This window comes from Prionailurus viverrinus, chromosome B1 (genome assembly GCF_022837055.1).
Source record: "Prionailurus viverrinus isolate Anna chromosome B1, UM_Priviv_1.0, whole genome shotgun sequence".
NCBI lineage: Eukaryota > Metazoa > Chordata > Mammalia > Carnivora > Felidae > Prionailurus > Prionailurus viverrinus.
In genome coordinates, this window is record NC_062564.1 from 170,450,015 (window position 1) to 170,470,265 (window position 20,251).

At 37.1% G+C, this 20,251-nt stretch overlaps 1 protein-coding gene across 1 annotated transcript in view; it reads right to left on the reverse strand.

Moving 5' to 3' along the window:
* Window positions 1-20,251, reverse strand: part of GRXCR1 (glutaredoxin and cysteine rich domain containing 1) — a 319,676-nt gene that overhangs the window by 250,115 nt on the left and 49,310 nt on the right. The window lies entirely within an intron of this gene.

Below are 20,251 nucleotides of genomic sequence, written 5' to 3' on the forward strand. Positions count from 1 at the left end.
TGTGTATATACACGTGTGTATGTATATACATACACATACATATGTCTATATATATATATAAAATAGTTCAAGCTTCCTTATTACATTACTCAGTTCTTTCACATCTCTATTAGTGTTTGATTTTTTTTTAGTGTTTGATTTATTTATCAATTTCTGATGAAAGCAGGTTAAAATCTCTTGCAACATATACTGATACAACTATTTCTCTCTGCCATTATGCTATTGCAGCTTTGTATAGTTTGATGTTATACTGTTAAAGCATATGCATTCATGATGGTTATACCTCCTTGCCTCTCTCTTTTGGTTTATAATGGCCAATATCAGTTTGTATCCTTTTATTTTCAAATTTCCTATGTCTTTTTTGCCTGATTTGAATCTAAATACTGCACTGTTGATTTTTTGCATTTTATTTTTTAAAATATCATCTAAACTTCCATATTTTAACTGGTGAGAGGACCATTCACATTATTTAAAACTATTATTATATTAGGACTACTTTTTCATAATTTCCAGTGATTTTACTCTCCCCATTTATCTTTTTTGTCCTTTCTTTCCATTAATTCCATCAAGTTTTCTTCTCTGATACATACATACAGCACTTATGCTGAGAATTCTAATGTCAGTCCAATTACTATTCTAGTTGATCTTTTCTTCTGTGGCCTTTTAGAGTTTTCTCTTTATTAATACAGTTACTTTTTAAGCTTATTTATAATTTTGGGAAAGAGAGAGAGAGAATGTGCACAAGCAGAAGAGGGGCAGAAAGAAGGAGAGACAGAATCCCAAGCAGACTCCATGCCATCAGCACAGAGTCCAATGCTGAGCTCCAACTCACAAACTGTGAGATCATGACCTGAGCCAAGATCAAGAGTCAGATGCTTAACCTACTGCACCATCCAGTTGCACCAATACAGTTAACTTTTGATACAATGTGTCTAATCATAGGTTTTTCAATACCTATTCTGCATGCCAACCTTTAGTCCTTTTTAATCTGAAAGCTTACATCTTTCTTTAATTCTGAGATATTTACCATAATTATTTTGCCCTCTCTGTTCCTTCTGCCCCTTCTGGGATATCCTGTTATCCTAATTTGGGGACTTTTATTCTCTATATCCTTTCCTTCATTATTTACTGCTCCTTCTGAAAGATTTCCTGACCAATTTTCTCGCTCACAAACTCAGTCTTTGGCTCTTGTTACCCTGCTATTTATTCCATCTAATTAGTTCTTTATGTCAACTCTTTTTTCATATCCAATATTCTCAACTTGGTTCTTTTTGGTTTCGTTGTTGTTAATTTGTGTTACTAACATACTCCTGTGGTAGGCTGAATATTAGCTCTCCTAAAGATGTCCATATTCTAGCCCCTAGAACCTGTGAATATATTACCTTACATGGTATATTATTTTCCTAAGGATGCCATAACCAAGTACCACAAACTGCATGGATTAAAACAACAGAAATGTATTTTCTTACAGTCCTGGAAGCTAGATATCTAAAATCAAGGTGTTGGCAGGGCATGCTCCCTCTGAAGGGTCTAGGAGGAATCTGTTCTATGCCTTTCTCTTAGTTTTTGGTGTTGCCTGTAATCCTTGGAATTCCTTGATTTCAAGACATATCACTCTAATATACCAATGTAATCAATTGGCATTCCTCTCTGTGTGTCTGTGTTAAAATTTCCCTCTTCTTAGAAGGACACCAGTCACTGGATTAGGGCTGACTCTAATTCAGTATGACTTCATTTTAACTTGATAATATCTGAAAAGATCCTGTTTTCAAATAAAGTCACACTCACAGTTACTGGAGGTCAGGATCTGAACGTATCCTGTTGGAGGACACTATTCACCTCAGTACACATGACAAAAAGAATTTTGCAGTTGTGGTTAACTTAAATATTTTGACATGGGGATATTATATTATCTCGGATTATCCAGGTGGGCTCAGTGTAATCACAAGATTCTTGTAAGAGGCAAGTAGGAAGTTAGAAAAGAGAGATGCTATACTGCTGGCTTTGAAAACTGAGCAAAGAAGGAACCATATGCCATGCAATGTAAGTGGTCTTCAGAAACTGGAAAAGAAAAGCAAGTTTTTTCCTTGGAGCCTCCAGAAGGAACCAGCCTTGATGATACCTTGATTTTTAACCCCATCAGACCCACTTTGACTCTGACCTCTGGTATGTTAAGAAAATACATACCTGTTTTTATTACCAAGTTTGCTATAATTTTAATTGTAATTAAATTGCTGTTATGGCAGCAATGGGAAACAAACACAACCCCCTTATCTCTTTGAAGATCTTTAGTGTGCTTCTTTTAAATTCTTGACTTATTTGTCCCATGTTTCTTACTTGTATGGTATATAATGTTTCATTATCTGTCTTTCATGAACTCTCTGGGAACCTAGTTATTTTTTTTCTGTGAGCTTGTACACCCCTGGGGCTATCAGCTAGTCTGTCTGCTAATATGTACTGGAGAATAGAAGTCTAGTCTCCAATCTGCATCACTCCAGGTGACTTTACCTTTTTATTTTTTTTTAAGTTTATTTATTTATTTGAGAGTGATAGAGCAAGCAGGGGAGGGACAGAGAGACAGAGAGAAAGAGAATCCGAAGCAGGTTCCATAATTTCAGCCCAGAGCCTCATGTGAGGCCAGAACTCACTAACCACAAAATCATGACCTGAGCTGGAATCAACAGTTGGATGCTCAACCAACTGAGCCATCTAGCACCTAGGTGCCCCTAGGTAACTTTTAAAAAAAGAGCAGGGAAGTTAGCCCATGGGTATAGCTTGGACACTACAGACTCAATGTAGACTACTCCACAAGGAAATTCCTCTGTTCAGGGACTGACCTTGCAACTCTTAAAATGAAGTGATACTGGGGAGAGGAAGTCATATTGTGGTCCACCTGTCCTGAGGTTTGAAAGAAAAGATGTAGGGGAATAAAACCATAAAAGTGTGTTCATTATACACCTGCTTGAATCATCTCTTTGTCCCAGCAGTACCTGATAGGAACTGATAAGGAACACTGCCTGACGGCCCAGGGGACCAGGGGACTGAAGTGCTATCCCCCAGTCTTTCTTCCTTTTGCTGTCTGGTAACCCTTAGCCTAAACTTTTGGTACCTGTATTGGCTTTTCTCAATTTTTTTTCCCGGCAATTCCTTATATACAAACTTTCCTATTACTTCTGGAGATTCTTCAAAGCAGACACTGAAATAAGGAACCAGTAATTCATATGAGTTTTCCATTTTTGTTAACTTTCTTTTCTATGTCGGACAAAATGGGACTGCAAAATAATGCTAATCATCCCTCTGTAAATGGGAGGGCAGTGGTTAAATGGGGGGTATAAGACAATATTAGAAGAATCAGGATTGTGTGTGGCTATGAAAAGCTCTTCACTCAGAAATCAACATGATGACCTGGGTAATTTAGAATGCACAAATGGGTAGATGTCCTCATTTTGGAACCAGTTTCATTTGAAATAAGCTTTCTGTGTGATAAATAATTTTTTGTTTTCATGAAGCTAGTTAGCTTCAGGTTATCACTGGGCTTACGCTGTTGGTTCTCTTACATTATGTCTTTATAAGGAGATACCTAGTGAACCAATTTATTCCAGAGGTACAGAGCCAGAATCCAGCCCACTCAGCTCCTACGCTCGCACATGTTACTTGAAAATGCCTTTTCCTTTTCACTCTCTTGTTTGTGGTCTGTGACTACCACCATATCCAAATCACATTTAGGGATTCAACCTACCCATAAGAAGCAGTAAAAATGAAAAAATTCTTCATAGAAGAATAGTTCTGAACAGAAAAGCAACTTGAATTGATATCCACCAAATTTTTCTTCAGACAATTTAACCTAGAGAATGATTCTTCTACAATTAAAGAGGAATTGTTAGAAATCGTTTTTTCCCTTAAATAAATTATATATAGCTGGATAGAGTATTTATTACTCCATCGCTACAAAATTAAGAGAGATCATTATATACACATTCACTCACAAGCCAAAATAATGAGACTTCCAAGAATTAATAAAAGAAAGACAATGAACCAAACAAAACATATACATGAATTAGAACTATTGGAACTAATGGGTCCAAAATTTTAAAAAAGAATAATATTCTCAAAGACATAAAGGATAAAAATAGATTATATACATAAATACATGTATATATATATATATGTATATAATCTCTACATTATATATGTATATAATCTCTACAAAATAAATATATATTTATGTATATAATGTATTTATGTATATAATCTCTACATGTACATGTATATATACATATATATACACATTACCTAAGATTTCCTTCATGTCCTTCCTCCCTCCTTTATCTCTACTAAACATAACTTGTACTATAAGTATTTACTATACACATGCTGGCTCAATATTCTTTTTTTTTAATGCTTTACTGAGATATTATTGACATGCAAAAAAGCTTTTGTATACATCTTTGATGTATACAATTTGATAAGTTTGGACATAAGTATACACGCATGAAACCATCATCACAATCAATTCCATAAACATATTCACTACCACCAAAAGTTTCCTCCTACCTTCTTTATTTTTGTATGTATAATAAGACCTTATCATAACAGCTACCCTCTTAGAAAATGTGTACATACACCATACAGTTTGTTACAAAGGTATAATAATCGAAACAGTATGTTACTGACATAAAAACAGACACATATACCAATGGAACAGAATAGAGAGCTCAGAAATAAACCTTCTCATATATGGTCAACTGATCTTCAACAAAGGTGTCAAAAATACACAGTGGAGAATGGGTAGTCTTTTCAATAAAAGGTGTTGGAAAAACTGGATATCCATATGGAAAGGAATTTAATTGGGCCATTTTCTTACACCATACACAAAAATCAACCCCAAATGCGGTAAAAACTTAAACATAAGGCCTAAAACTGTAAAACTCCTAGAGGAACACCTAGGGAAAAGGGCTTCTTGATATTGGCCTTGGCAATGATTTCTTGAATATAACACCAAAAGCATAGGCAGCAAAAGCAAAAACAAACAAATGGGAGTTACACAAAACCAAAGATCTACACAGCAAAGGAAGCAACCAATAAAGTCAAAAGACAACCTATGGAATGGGAGAAAATATTTACAAACCATACATCTAATAAAGGGTTAATATCCAAACTATATAAGGAATTCCTATGACTCCAGAACAAAAAACAAATAATTTTGGGCAAAGGATCTGAATAGAAATCTCTCCAAAGAAGACATACAAATGGCCAACAGGTATGTGAAAAGGTGCACGACATCACTAATCATCAGGGAAGTACAATGAGATATCAGCTCAATGTTATTAACACACTGTGAGGGAGGGCTATAGTGTTACCACCTGTGCAGATGATAACCAGATTTCATTGTCCCTTGAAAGTAAACCCTGTAAAAGCAAGAAGTATCACTCTCTGACAGGAGGGCAGCTGAAAGGAAAGTAGTCAGGGACTCTGGAGTCAGCCTGCCCTATTTTCTTTAGGCTTTTTCAAGATACACATTATGTCCTTTCATGTGTTGAATGATAAGTAATGTTGGGCACATGCTGCACACACTGAGCACTGTCTAAGCATGGAACTGTTCATTCCTTTCCAAATGTAAGGTCACGATCTCCGTGCCTCATTAGTGAGGCAGCATAGAAAGAGCAGGAAACCTGGCTCCAAAAATTCCAGCTTTGCTGTGGAATTTTAAATAAGGGATTTAACTTCTCTGTAAAATGACAGTAGTTCTTCACCATAAACATTTCTCAGGATTGTTTTCAGGATTCATTTAGATCACATAAATGTGTAAAGAGCCCAAGATCTATCAGGGGTGTTGTGTAATTCTATAAATACAATATATGGTACACCAAAGTCCAGAATTAAAGACATTCTATAAGATAAATTGCTGCCTTTCTTTAACATACTGGTAAGGGTTAAAAAAAAAAGGCAGGGGGGTGGAATCTATGGATTACTACAGACTTAAGACACATGTGAGAACCACATGTATGCAAGAACACTGGAAATTGATTCAAACAAACCAAAATTTTTAAAAATCATTTTGGACACAAACAGGAAATCTGAACACCGACTGGATATTTGTTGATATTAAGGAATTATTGTCAATGTTTTACGTGTGACAGTGATATTGTAGTTATGTTTTTAAGCAACTTACAGATACAAACTGAAATGTTCTTGGATGAAATGACATAATGTGTGGTCTCCTCAAAAAGACCAGAAGGTGTGGGGGCTGGGAGAGGTGCAGGTAGAAGTGGGAAAACATACACATAGTACATAAAGTGTAAGAATTATTTAGAAAAATCTTGGGGGCACCTGGGTGGCTTATTTGGTGAGGCATCTGACTCTTGGTTTCAGCTTAGGTCATGATCTCATGGTTTGTGGGTTCAGGCCCCACCTCGGGCTCCATACTGGTAGCACTGAGCCTGCCTGGGATTCTCAGTCTCCCTCTCGCTCTCTGCCCCCTGCCCCCACTCTCTCTCTCTCAAAATAAATAAACATTTTTAAGAAAGAGAAAAATCTTGAATATGCTATGCTCCCTGTGGAGTGACCTACTATTCACCCATCACAAGCATAATTTACACTATCACAAGTTCTAACAAGACCTCAAAAGTCAGAAATCACAAAATATAGAAACTTGTGATTTTTTTTTAATACTAAACTTTGAGGTCTTAGCCATGCATCAGTGAGAGGAATATCTGTTTATTTCCATTGCAGACTGGACACTTTCAGACCACAGCCTTTTAATTTAACTGATACTTTTTTCAAAGCATAATGGTAAGTGTGGGCTTTATTGTTGTAATCATTAAGGAAATCTCAGGAACTCTTGTGAGAGATCTATGCCCACTAAGCCATAAACCTCAAAAAAACAAAGTGTTCTCAGGGTACTTTTCAAAACTGGTTTGTGGTATACCATTTGTTCTTCAGGCTCCCAGACCCTGGACTACATATGCTACAAATACATTTCAGGTGCAAATTATTTTCCCTGTTAAACTTTATAGTCCATAAAGTCATTCATGCTGATCAAAATTTTTGAAATGCTAGATTTCTAAGTGGTTGAGAGCAAATTATCAGCCAACATCTCTATGTTTAGCAGATTAAATAATCATAATATTAACTACAAGAGGCTTCAGAGCATCTATGCTTCATACACACTTTCTACATATATATATATAAGATATACATATATAATACTATATATAATATATAATATATACATCTTATTGATATATATAGACATATATAATGTAATATAATATAATATAATACGTATATATATACATATATATGTGTATATATATATATATGTATATATATATAAAATTTTGGAACGACTTGTACACTGAAAATAAAAATGTATCTTTAAATACTCAACCTCAAAAGTCCTGAATAGAACCCAGTCCACCCAGCTATATACACCACTTTTGCTTCAATTCTTAAAACCCGTAGCAGTTTAAATGTAGTTCTATCATCACACGATGTCCCAGATAAAATGAAGAGAAAATCCCAGTCATTCCACCTCAACCACATGAATCTACCCTCCTTTCATTAAATGATGGAAATCATATTAATGTGCTGGGGCTGCAGTAACAAAGTGTCACAAACTGAGCGACCTAAACAACAGAAGTGAGTTGTCTTGCAGTTCCAGAAGCTAAAAGCCCAACGTCAAGTATCAGCAAGGCTGGTGCTTTCTGTTGGCTGTGAGGAAGAATTTGTTCCGTCTGCCCCTCTATCTCCAGTCCCAACTTCTGGAGGTTTGCTAACAATCTGTGGCATTCACTGGCTTGCAGAAGCATCACCCTGCCCTCTGCCTTCATTTTCACATGGCATTTCACCTATTTGGGTCCAAATCTCCCCTTTTTATAAAGACGCCACTCATGGATTAGGTGCCAACTCCACTCCAGGATGACCTCACCTAACTGAACTAATTATATCTGCAATGACCCTATTTCCAAATGAGGTCCTATTCTGTGGTATGAGAGGTTAGGACTTCAACACTGAATTTTGGTGGTAAACAACTCAATGAGTAACAGGAATTAAGATAATTTGCTCCTGTGGTATACATATTCAATCATCCAGGACATACACAAGGCAGGAAAAAACCCCAAATCAAATTAGAAGGAGGAACTCTACATATCTAAGTTGTATACATCTATTTCATTTCAATAATTCATTCATGCATGCATTCAAGAAAATGATGAATAAATACCAATGACATATAGGGCATAATAGAGGATAACAGAGTATATACATCATTAGGGACAACCTGACTCATGCTTTATATAGTGCTACACAAACTAATAACTTTTTTAAATGCTCATTCAACATTTATTTTAGTAGCAGTAGAAAGAAACTGATAAATTATTAATAAAATTATATACTTTCTTCACTTCAAAATTATGCATTAAACTTAAAATAACATTTACTTCTACTTGGGAAAATCTTACTGGTCATAGTTTTCTGTCATTCATACCTGAATAATGTTAACAATTCCTATTCACTAAGGGTCAAGGTAGGTTACAAGACTATAGTTACAGATAAGTGTTCAACAAATATTTGAGAGGGTTTTTTGGCAAAATAGTTCCTATATTTCTATAGTTCTATATTTCTCTTTAGTTTTCCTTTGCAATCGTCAAACTAGATAAAATCTTGGGAGGTATACTTAAAAGTTCAAAATAAATCACTCATTGTCATCAAATAGTATTATACTAGACTTCCAGCTGACTGCTGCCTGTAGGGAGCTGTCAATGGCTGGTGTCAGAGTGGTAGCACAATCCCGTGTACCCATGTATCCCAAACATAGTGCATGGAGATAAAAGGACACCTAAGAGAGACCTCTGAAAATGTTCCATTTATTGGCCCTGTATATTAGGAGGTAGAGAGCAAGAACAGTATGCATTTTTCCAGTTGTGTTAAGGATTATTCATAGAACTGCGACTTAATGAACACCATATTTCCCATTCATTCCAGTGAGATTTTAGTATCTCCTGATTAATTGGATCCCCAGGAAGCTCTTTGATCTGTCTCTTAATTGGTTTTTGCAAATTAGTAGGGAAAATGACCACATAAATCAGAGAATCTCAAGATTGGAAACACCTAGTAGCTAGAGGAAATACCCAGAACATCCCTGCGGTCTGTCTTTGCCCAGCTTTACACACCAGGGAAATCAACTGTTTCAACAGTGTGGTGCACAGACTCTGGACTAAATATGTGGGTACAAATCTCATTTCTGGCACTTACTAGCTATGTGACCTTGAGCAAATCATTTGACCTTTCTGTATCTCACTTGCCTCTTAAGCAAAATGGTTGTGCCAACAGTACTTGCTTCATGGAGTTCTGTGCAGATTAAGTACTTTAATACCTATAGACTATTTGGAACAATGCCTGGCACATACTAAACATAAATGCTAGCCATTATTAGAAATTTTTAACTTAACAGTACACTATTTTGCTGTGATGTTAAGTGTTGATTTGAACTTTAAGCAAGCATATTTCTCTGTTGGTATGGAGTGGGCAGTGAAGCAGCTGAACATGCATTCTATCCAATAAGCTTCCTAAAAGGCAAACACTGATCTCTCTTTGCAGAGTAGCTCTGCCCACCAGGAAGATGCTCTGTGACCATTCTGATCCTGTTGGAAATGTTTTGGAAGCACTTTGATAAACAGAAGAGCAGCCTGGTGCACACTCAGCTTACCAAGACTACCTCCTACTTTCCCTCAGCATGCACAGACCTCCTTTTGCCAGACAGTTGAGACTATAGATCCCAACATCTATTAGGGACTTTCCCTCTATCTCCTTCTAGATTAGGGGAGGATGAGAATCAATCTCATTGTCGTGCTGTAGTTGTTTAACCTGAAAGCATGTGTGTTTCGGTTTCTTGGTGTTAGATACAACCCAAGTTACAAGAACCTGAAAACACATCTAAAAACTAAGAGCCAGGGCACCTGGGTGGCTCAGTCAGATGATGGTCTGACTTCAGCTCAGGTCATGATCTCACAGTTTGTGAGTTCGAGTTCAGCATTGGGCTCTGTGCTGACAGCTCAGAGCCTGGAGCCTATTTCAGATTCTGTGTCTCCCTCTCTCTCTGCTCTTCCCCCACTTGCTGTCTCTCTCTCTCTCTCTCTCTCTCTCTCTCAAAAATAAATAAACATAAAAACTAAGAGCCTTCAGCCACCCTAACATAGCCCTTAAAATGTTCTTCTGGTCTAGCCACTCAACAGATGTTTATATCAGTAATTGCAAAATAGAAAAATAATTTTAGAAAACCATAATTAAAGGCCACAAAGTATAAATTCCACAAGGTGAACAAAAGTTCATGGGGGTGGGGCAGAGCAGAGAGACTACCACGTACTGGAGGAGGTAGGTAAGCAAGGGGAAAGGGACTGAGGTTTAGGAAGTTTCTACAGTAGAATCATTTGAACTGCATCTTGAAGAATATGTGACAACAATTTGCAATGTTTTATCTACCCTAAAGGAGACAAGGAAGAGACCCTTTTCCAATCTTAAAAATAGATTACTATAGCAGTGACTATACCAGAATCAACAGCATAATAGGAAGAAAGCGGCACGGATGGCTTAGGAACAAATTTATCCACTAGTTCACTAATTCCTACACATCCATCCTCTACAGAATCACTAAGCAGGGTAAGAGACTATGGAAAGTGCACAGATGCATGTTTATCTCAAGATAAATGGCCAGGAGCACAGAATTACAATCTGCATGGTTAGAGCTAGAAGATGAGAGTTTATATTACAAAAATATTCAAGCGTACCATGGCCTATCTTCCACAACTTTACACTGAATGATTTTTATTTGCCACTCACTTCAGTTGTGATCCTGCGTATCCCAATGTAATTAAATCCCTTTTTAAAAGTTTCTCTGTCAGTTAACATGATCTGTAGTGCTCAGAGGTGATAGTAACACAGCTACTAAGAAAGAAACAGTTGTCCCTGACTTTTAGGTTTGGCAAATACCTCAGTGCGTAGTTATTGCCTGTTCCCATGTGTGATGTACATGTGGAGACAGATGAGTAGCATTAATTCTCAGTTACCCATTCATTTAGTTATGTGTGCAGCTATGGAATGAATGCTCCTAAAGGTAAAAGAAAGAGATGATATACAGTGCCTAATTCTATGCCCTCTTGCCTGCAAGATTAAAATCCATTTGGGAAGAGAAGACCTGTGTCTGTGAAAGAATAAGTCACTGTGCAAGACGGTACACAATTAAATGTCAAAATGAATGTTAGAAGCGGTAGTATTATTGAGAGAAAGCACTGTGAGAGAAACTTAGGAGCAATAGCCGACCTTATCACAAGAGGAGGGGCATGGGCTAGAACTTGAAAAAGGGTATTATTTACATTAAAAAGAAAAGATTTCATGTGCAGTCAGAGAGACTACAATTGAGAAAGGCCAACTCAAGAGAATTGTCTCTACAAGTGAGGAAGTAAAGACAGTAATGGAGAAGCCAAAGATAAGGGTCTGCTTAGATTATTGGATGGATTTAAAAGCCAAACTCAGGAATTTGGGACTCTTCCCATAGACAAGAAAGAATCAATGATACCTTCCAAGGCAAAGCAGTATATGGATAATATAATTTGGTTTGGTTTGATTTGGTTTGATTTTAGGTAGCTTTGCCTCTTCTAATGAATGGGAACATGAATAACACTAAACACCAAATAAGCCAAAAACCATGTAAATTTGCCTTTGGATGGCATTACAAGCATGGCCAGATACTTTCTTGAGAGAGTAAATCTTATAATTTCTTCTGTAAGAAACTTGAAAATAAGAAGAAAAAAAAAGTTTTCCTCCCAATTCATCCTCCTACCTTTACTACAAGATCCACCTAGCTCCGGAATTCTATAGGACATCTTTTGCCCCAGAGAAAAATTAACACACCTTTGTTTTGAAAGCCTAGGTACAAAGGTCTGATTATCGGAGAAGGAGGGGGGTCTGATGGTTATGTAGAAAGAGAAGGTTCAGCATAGGGAGAACTGGTTCCCCAAAAAGTGAAGGGGTTGGGAAAAAGTTTCATTTTGTGAACAGCATAGGCCAGGGCTCTCACGTCTCACCAATGTGGCAGATGGGGCAGGAACTCAAGTTGAGCATGCACAGATACCTTGGAAACTGAGCAAAAGACCCTGTTGGTCAAGATGGAAACAGAGCAACACTCTTTGGGACTGTGGGTAATGGATGCCCTGACACTCAGGGAAACCAAAAGGCAGTTGAGCAGTGACCATGAAACTAAGACCAGAGGTGGTATTCATATGGATTCCCAAAACAGGGATGATTTCTTAAAATCATTGAAGGTGGTTTCCCCAGAAACAATTGGGTGGGGACTAAATCAATCAACGCTGATTTACAAAAATAAAGAAATATGACAGTCGTCACAATTGAGGGCAAGGGAGCAAATTTATATAACCTTATTCTATTTGGTTTCCCATATTCTCTTAAAATAGCACACTGCCTCATTCCTTGAATGAAAATTTTGGTCTGTGCCAAATATAAGGATGCCTAAAAGCAGAATTGGTCAGTCTTGAGGTTGGGTGAGAAGAATCTTCCATGAATTGGAGAGATGCAGGATGAGTGAGAGGCAAGAACCTAGCCCCCCACGACTGAAGTTGTTACTAGACAGCTGAGTTTGTGCAACAGTAATGGAATCTATGCAAATGTGTAACCAGCTATGTATGTTGAATGCCATTCATTCATCAAGGAAAAATCATTTCTACCATCCTTATGCCAACTTATAAACTCTAATATAAACTTTTTTCCAGCTTTATTGAGGAATAATTGACAAAATAATTGACAAAAAATAGTATATATTTAAAGTGAACATGCGGTGATTACATTGTGAGATTATGGTAATCACCGTAATCAAGTTAATTACTACTTCATAGTTAAACTCTTTTTTGTGTATGTGGTAAAGACATGCGAGATTTACTCTCAGCAAATTCAAGTATATAATACAGTATTGTTAACCATAGTCACCATGCTATATATTAGACCCTTAGAACTTATTTATCTTATAACTTCAAGTTTGTTCCCTTTGACCTGTCTTTCCCTATTTCTCCTAATCCCTAGCTTCTGGCAACCACCATTCTACTATCTGTTTCTATGAGACTGGCTTCTTTTTTCTTTTCTTTCTTTCTTTTTTTTTTTTTTTTTTTTTTTTAGATTCCACATATAAGTGATACCGTATAGTATTTGTCTTTCTCTGGTTTATTTCACTTAGCATATAATGCCATCCAGGTTCACCTGTATTGTCACAAGTGGCAGGGTTTCCTTCTTTTTTATGCTTTAATATATCATTTATATAACATTGTGTATTTATATTATATATATATCACATTTTTAATCCATTTATCTGTCAATGGACACATACATTGTGTCCATATCTTGGCTATTGTGAATAAGGCTGCAATTAACATGGCAGTGCAGACATCTCCTCCAGATACCTATTTTGTTTCCTTTGGAGATTTACTAAGAAGTGAGATTGCTAGATAATATGGTAGTTATATTTTTAATTTTTTGAGGAACCTCTATACTGCTTTCCATAATGGTGCTACTGGTCAGACACAAATTTTGATAATGATATTTAAAATGCTAAGTGCTATGGACTAAACGATTGTATCCCTCAAAAAATTATAAATGGAAGCCCTAATCCTCAATGTGATGGTATTTGGAAGTAGAGCCTCTAGATTAGGATGAGGTTGTAAGAGTAAGAGTGCCATGATGGAATTAATGCCCTTGCGAAAACAGAAAGAGATGAGTCCTCTGTCTCTGCCATGTAAGGACACAGCAAGAAGGCAGGCCATTGCAAACCAGGAAGATGGTCCTAACCAGACACAGAATCTGCCAGCCCTTGATCTTTGAGTTCTCAGCTTTCAGAACTGTAAGAAATTAATGTTTGTTAGTTAAGCCACCCAATCTATGGTATTTTATTATAACAGCCCAAACTAACTGAGATAATAAGCAACTACCTCTGGATGGTTATTTGGATGTTGATTCTTCTTAGGGTCTTTCAGATGCATCTCTAAGGAATAGAGTATACACCTGTATACGCACTTAGATAACACTGTTTATCCTGAAATAATTTCAGTGTGAATTACAGACTAGAAATCTAGTTACTACTAGTTCTGTGATCACTCTAAATTTCAGATGTTTTATGTAGGTCATATGGTCACTGTGTTCTACACATGCGATAATGAATATAAAGTTCTTTTCTCAGTTCCAGGCATTCAGGAAAAAATTAATCAATTATAATTTCAACATTATAAATGAAATATAAATGAATTGAATACTTTTTAAGCCTTAACTTGAATTTCTGAGAGTACTGCTTATCCATAGTACTAGAATTATATTCATAGATAAAATTTTAGTCATAATTTAAGAATAATTCCTCCAAGAAACTGAAGCTTAAAGAAGTTCTTGATTTGCTTGAGATAGCATAGAAAATCTTATTATAGCTACAGTCTGACAAGGGTAGGATACTGGCCAATAAAACATAACTAGAACATTTATTAATTAAATCCTCTTTTGTTTCAGTTAGCATAACTATACTCAATGTACCACATCCCAAGAATGTTCCATTCCAGATACCTGTGTTTCTTAGAAGCCATCTCACTTTTTTACTAAGTCAGCTCATTCATTTCTCTCTGGCTCTTTCCATTATCCTCCTTTTGTGTTACGTCAAGAGATAAATGACATCATTCTAGAGGGTTGCCTGGTGGCCCTGTCTCTGACTTTTTTCTACCACTACCACTTTCAGTCCTGGACCAATCCCAGGACTGATTCATCAGTTGGCAAGAAACCAGTGTGTTTCTAGCCCTAGGAACTACCAGTGATAAAATGGAAAGGGCAATGTAGAAACCCAAAGTCAAAGGCTCACTTCCAAATCTTGGTGCAAGACTCAATTTAGAAAGACTGTGTGCAATAATGCCAGTAGGCACTGGAATTTTATAGAGCATGCTGAGCAGTTTGGGGCTTTTCCACAATTTCTGGCATGAACAGTGCATTAAAAGACTATTAAACCAACAATGATTTTTTTTCTCGTTTCTAAAACTCCACCATCCAAACCTTTCCTCCTTAAAGTCCTAGGTTTGAAATGGACATTAGAGGTTCTGACTCCATCTCCCAAACAACATCAGCCTTTGTAACACTCCCCTCAGGTGGCAGCCAGCTACAGTGTTTGACAGACCCAGTTATCAGAAAGTCCATAGGTACATTCAGTTGAAATCTCCCATTTGGTAACTTTTAGGTGATGTTCAGAAAATCAATCCTAAAGCCACAGCATTTCAAAGTTGGCAAGAATCTTAAGAGTATTCTGTTCTGTAGAATTTCCACAAACAAGTTAAGTCTCCTTTCCACGTTAGAGCCTTTTGCTGAGTAATATATCATCCCAAACATCCTAAACAACAAACACTTATTACTTCTCAAGATTTTGAGGGTCAACTGGGTAACTTCCAGTCTGGCTGGCTCAACTGTGGCTGGATAGTCTAGAATGGCCTAATTCACACATCTGGCAGTTATCAGGCTGGTGGTTCTAGAGGTGGTCTCAGCTGGGCTTCTGCAGGGTAACTAAGATCAATGCTTTCCCAGCCTCTGATATGCCATGTTTGCTAATATCTTTTTGGCCAAGGCAATAACACCAGTGTATTGGGTTAGACAGTGTCCCCACTAAGATTCATGTCCTATTCAGAAACACACGACATGATTTAATTTGGAAATAACATAATTGCCGATGGAATTAGTTGAGTTAAAGTGAGGTCATACTGGGGTATGTTGGGCCTTTAATCCAATACAATTTATATCCTTGTGAGAAGAAAAGAAGAGACACAGAAACACACAGGGAGAATGCCATGTGAAGACTCAAAAGAGCCCAAGGCTACACCATCACAGGACAAGAGAAAGGCATGGAACAAATTCTCCCCTAGAGCACACAGCCTTGCCAATACCTAGATTTCAGATTTCCAGCACCCAAACTATAAGAGAATAAATTTCTATTGTTTTAAGCCACCCAGTTTGTGGCAGTTTGTAATGGCAGCCCTAGGAAACTAAATCACATGGCCAAGCAGAGATTCCAGGGATGGAGAAAAAAACTTCACCACTAAACAGGAGGAAGTAAAATGTTACATTGCAAAGTGATTGTGCACATGGAGATGGGAAGAGTTTGCAACCACGTTTTCAATATGCAAAAAGCCCTTAAAGTATATGACATTTATTATAATATCCCCCCACTGATCATCCTTTCTAGGATAATTCCTCCCAATTCCTGTAAAAGGTTTCAAAACCCCTTGCATATAGGCTGCTCTCTCATTATATTACAATTTGTCCACATCCCTCTTAAAAGGTACACCCTCCAAATGCTTTCTCTTCAGTAGTGCTATTGGGTTCTGTATCCATTAAGCTGTGTCTCACTGCAAGTAATAGAAAACATGACTAACAGGGGCTTTAAAATAAGATTATTTATTATTCGGGGTGCCTGGGTGGCTCAGTCAGTTAAGCATCTGACTCGTGGCTTCAGCCCAGGTCATAATCTCACGGTTCATGAGTCTGAGCCCCATATCAGGCTTGTGCGGCTGGTGTGGAGCCTGTTTGGGATTCTCTCTTTCCCCCGCTCTCTGCCCTTCCCCCACTCTCTCTTGCTCAAAATAAACAAACTCTAAAAAAATCTTTTAAAAAAGACTATTTATCATTTTGCTTAACAAGAAGCCCTGGAAATAGCTGACAGCTGGTCCCAAGTTTGGCAACTCCACAGTGTCAGGCACTGTTTCAAAATATCTGAAATTCTCTTACCTTCCTCTGCATGGTTGCAAAAGATCTGCCTGAGCTCTGAATATAGTTTCTTGCGGTTATGTCCATAGGGAGGCAAAGGTGTAGAAAGAGGAGTGAGAGAGGATTCCTGACTGACCCATATCATGTCATTAGGAGGGAACCATTTCCCAGAAGTCTCTCTGAAATGTTCCCAGTCCCTTTGGCCAGAACTGAGCCATATAGCTACTCCTAGTTCCATGGAGGCTTTGAAACCATGTCCCGCTTTGTGAGCTCTTTTGTGGGTCCCTGCAACAGAGAAAAGGGTTGGGAATGGCTGTTGGGTACAGGTCTTGAGTAGCCAACCAAGAGCGTCTGGCATACCTCCCCAGAAACACATGACTTTGTGACGTAAACACACTGACGTGGTCACTACTATACACAGGATCTCTAGAGATGACAAAGAAATTGTAACCAATTCTTTAAATTAGCAAGTAATATGCTCATCATATAGGATAGGGAATAGAGAACAGTAATTAAGCATGAGGGCTCTGAAATCAAACTGTCTGGGTTCAAATCCCACCTTATAATTTATCACGTATATGACCATGGGTAAATTACTTAACTTCTCGTCTCGGGTTCTCCATCTTAACAATAAAGATAGTAACTGTACCCACTCATAGGGTTGTTAAGATTGCACTTACTGCAATGTCTGGTGCATGGAGAATTCCCTACGTCCACTCCCACTATGGAATAAGGTCAGGGCTAAACATGGGACGAGGAACAACAATGCTACGGCACATGTGTTTTCATAAAAAACCTGGAAGAACACTTGAACTAAAAGTGATTGCTTATGGTAGGGAAACAGGGACTTTTTAGTGAATATATTTTATATATTTAAATTATGTGAATATATATGATCTAGCCAAAAAATGTTTAAAGTCCCCATTATGTACAATTATGTACATGATGTACATTATGTACAATTACATGTATTGTTTCACAAAATTATAAGGAAATTATTGTCCAAAATGTTAACAGTAGTTATCTTTGGGTGACTGAGTAGACTTTACGTATTTTTACTTTTCTGGAACTCTTTTGTGGTAAGCAGGATAATCCCCCTTCCCCCAAAGAGAAAAGATGTCTGCATCCTAATCTCTGGAGCCCATAAATATGTTAGGTTACAGAGCAAAGAAGAATTGAGGTTGCACATGGAATTAAGGTGGCTAATAGTTGACCCTTAAATAGAGAGATTCTCCTGGATTATCTGGGTGGGCCCAATAGAGTTATGAGTCCTTAAATGTGGAAGAGAGAAGCAGAAGAGTCAGGGTGATGCCACGTGAGAAAGACTCAAGTGGCCACTGCTGGTTGAGCAAGGTGGAAAGAAAGGGACAATGTACCAAAGTTGCATGCAGCTTACAGAAGCTGTAAAAGGCAAGAACCTCCAGAAAGGAACATAGCCCTGCCAGCTCTTTGATTTTAACCCAGTGAGCCCCATTTTGGAGCTCTGACCTCCGGTATTTAATATAATAAGTTTGTGTTGTTTTAAGCCACTACATTTATGATAATATGTAGCAACAGGTTACTAATACGTTCCTCATGTTTTAAATAATGAGAATGTACATATTATTTTAATAATCAGGAAAAAAATAAGATTAAAAAATGTATATACACATACAAACTTGAAATGTGACCAGAGTACTAAATTACATGTGCTTGTATATATGAGATGATAGACACCATTAACCTGTGATTAGTCAGAGACTTGGTCCCAGGGCACAAAGGCAATCTTCAAAAGGCACAAAGAGGAGAAGTATGTGCTCCCACACTCCTGTATTGTTATTTTTCATTCTTCTCATTCCCTAGCTATTCACTCACAGCTCCACAGACATCAAGCATCCCATATATATCTAGCCTTCGGCAGAAGTGCAAATTTTACGAGAAACAATAAAATCAAACCATAAAAAGGAAAGACATATCAAAAAGATATGTGCCAATACAACATCAATGTTTGAACAGCAGGAAATGTTCTGAGACACCAGATAAAAATCCGTTTCTAATGTGATGCACCTAGTTTTCCAGAGAACAGAAAATTGCCTGTTATAAATGCACTGTCATGATGACGATTGGAAAAAGAATGAAATTGAACCAAATTCCTTTGTATTTCACTGTACTTTTGAAACCTCAAGTGCTAAAAAAGCTGTATATTGTAGTAGCTTGATGCTTTCTAAAGATGACCAAAAAAGCAGTTGGAAAAGCTTCTTTAAACAGAAGCTAAGTCATTCTTATAAGAAAATGCTTATGAGCATTTTCTTAAATTGTGTATTTCCTTCCTGATTAGGAAAGTAATACATGCTCATTGGAGAAAATTCAGAGAATATAGAAAAGTACATAGGAAAAAATATTAATCATTCATATTCAGAGGAAACCACTGCTAAAACTTTTGCTGTATTTTCTCCCATAGGCTTTTTTCATAGTAAAGATATTATATATAGTACATACAATTTTTAGCTTCCTTTGGTTAACATTAAAACAACAGCCTTTAACTCAGAATGTAAAATTGTATACCCACAATTTTTTTAAGTTTGTTTATTTATTTTGAGAGAGACAGAGACAGAGAATCCCAAGCAGGCTCTGCATTGTCAGCACAGAGCTCAATGCAAGGCTTGATCCCATGGACCGTGAGATCATGACCTAAGCCAAGCTCAAGAGGTGCCTGGGGCACCTGGGGCACCTGCGTGATTAATCAGTTAAATATCCAATTCTTGATTTTGGTTCAGGTCAGGATCTCACAGTTCGGTGGGTTTGAGTCCCGTGTTGGGCTCTGTGCTATCAGCACAGATTTTCTCTCTTGGAATTCTCTCTCTCTCCCTCTCTCTCTCTGCCCATTTGTCTGTCTGTCTCTCTCTCTCTCAAAATAAATAAACATTAAAAAAGTAAAAAAGAAAAAAGATGCTTAACCAACTGAGCCACACAAGCATCCCTGTATAGCCATAATTTTTATATTGCAGAAATTTTATATTTGCATCCATTATGTGGATGTACCAAAATATATTTACTTTCTCTAGTGTTGAATAATTATGTTGTTTCTAACCATTCACTATAAATAATGCTGCAACAAATAACTTCACAAAAAATTTTTTCTATATTAAAGATTATTTCTTTAGGATCAGTGGAAGTGGAATAAAATAATTTAGAAGTGTAATAGCTGACTGAAAATGTAAGAATATTTTTGAGAATTTAATATATATGGCTATAATTCTTCCTAAAGATATAATTTTTATCTTCACGCAACCAAATCCAGGGATATTGGTTCACTAACTTGAGCATAACTTAAGACATAACAATTTTAAATTAAGGAAAAATGGATCAAAAGTAGATACAATTTGTCTTTTCTGACCCCCTTCCTAGAGCTGAAACAGACCTAGAATTATACCACCTTGGATTTGTATGCTATCTTCACCATTTCTTAGCTAGGTAATCTTGGGCA